Below are 1,485 nucleotides of genomic sequence, written 5' to 3' on the forward strand. Positions count from 1 at the left end.
AGAGATGATATGTATCAGGGATATGTCGTGCTAAGAGCGAGAGAACGTGGTAAATAATTTCGTAATCTAGCCATTGCGATGTGCATGCTTATTAATAATGGGCCCCTATCCTCATTAATTATGGGCCCCCAATCCTCTTTAATTAGGGTCCCCAATCCTCTTTAATTAGGGCCCCAATCCTCTTTAATTATGGGCCCCAATCCTCTTTAATCATGGGCCCCAATCCCCTTTAATTAGGGCCCCAATCCTCTTTAATTAAGGGTCCCAATCCTCTATAATTATGGGCCTCCAATCCTCGTTAATTACGGGCCCCAATCCTCCTTAATTATGGGCCCCAATCCTCTTTAATTATGGGCCCCAATCCTCTTTAATTATGGGCCCCAATCCTCTTTAATTATGGGCCCCCAATCCTCTTTAAAGAGGTGTTGCCGCCTGGTCCGTGAAATCTTCACCTTATATGGCCAGATGAATAGGCCCATTAAGCCTCTTCGTCTGGTATGCAAAATGTGCACTTTGCATGGTCTAGCAGGATATACCAAGCGACCTTAACTTTGTGCCGATTTGGATAATTTCTTATTTTTGTCGATAATTCCAGGATGGCCGGTTTGGGGCTTGGCGAGATCCTCTACAGGCGTTGGTGGGAATTGGGGCTGCTCCCCACCGCCCTCTTTTGTTGTTCCCTGAATGTTTGGGGCAAATAAAAGGGTCCCGCACCTTAGCCACGATGGAATTTCTTCTACCTTTCCATAGCTCCTCTATGCTTCTCGTTGGCCTTAGCAGACTAGTCGTTTGTGTATATCGTCTATTGGCTTATTTGATTGCCTTAGCATACGTCGTTTTCTCGATTTAGCGGCATTTTCTCTCGGTGCTGAAGGAGCATTCATCAAGGAGGTACTGAAATGTTGAGATTTACATCCTCGTCGTTACCGCCTCCATTATTAGCAAGCGAAGGAAGTGGTACAGACGGAAACTGTCTTAGAAATGTTATGTTCTATTGGTTGGCAAGGTCTGGTTCTTCAGTTTCGATGTTAGGTATCATTTCCTATAATATCCAAAAATATCACTATCGACAGTAGCTTGGCCAAAACAAGAGAAGAATAGAATAAGTATCATTTTAGAATTCTCGGTCTTGCTCGCTAATAAATACTGCGGACGAGGGTGTGATATTCATGAGTTTCCATAGCAGGGTTTCTCAACTTTTCTTTTTTACCTTTACGGCATCCCTGATTTCAATTTCGTATCTCGGGAATCCCTGCAAGAAAACTGTAATATATATCTTTATGAATCCTATACTCAGCCTTGCATAAACTTCTACGCAAATTACTTAAGTGATTGACGGAAATCCCGCGTGTGAACGGCTATAGGGAATACCTTGTTGATAGTGTTTAGTTGAGTCTGCGATAGACTGTTGTGGACTCAGTCAAGATGTCCGCTTTGATCAAGGCACCATACTGTTCTAGTTGTTGTTTTTCTCTTTTTCTCTTC

Source organism: Penaeus monodon, chromosome 15, assembly GCF_015228065.2.
Source record: "Penaeus monodon isolate SGIC_2016 chromosome 15, NSTDA_Pmon_1, whole genome shotgun sequence".
Taxonomy (NCBI): domain Eukaryota; kingdom Metazoa; phylum Arthropoda; class Malacostraca; order Decapoda; family Penaeidae; genus Penaeus; species Penaeus monodon.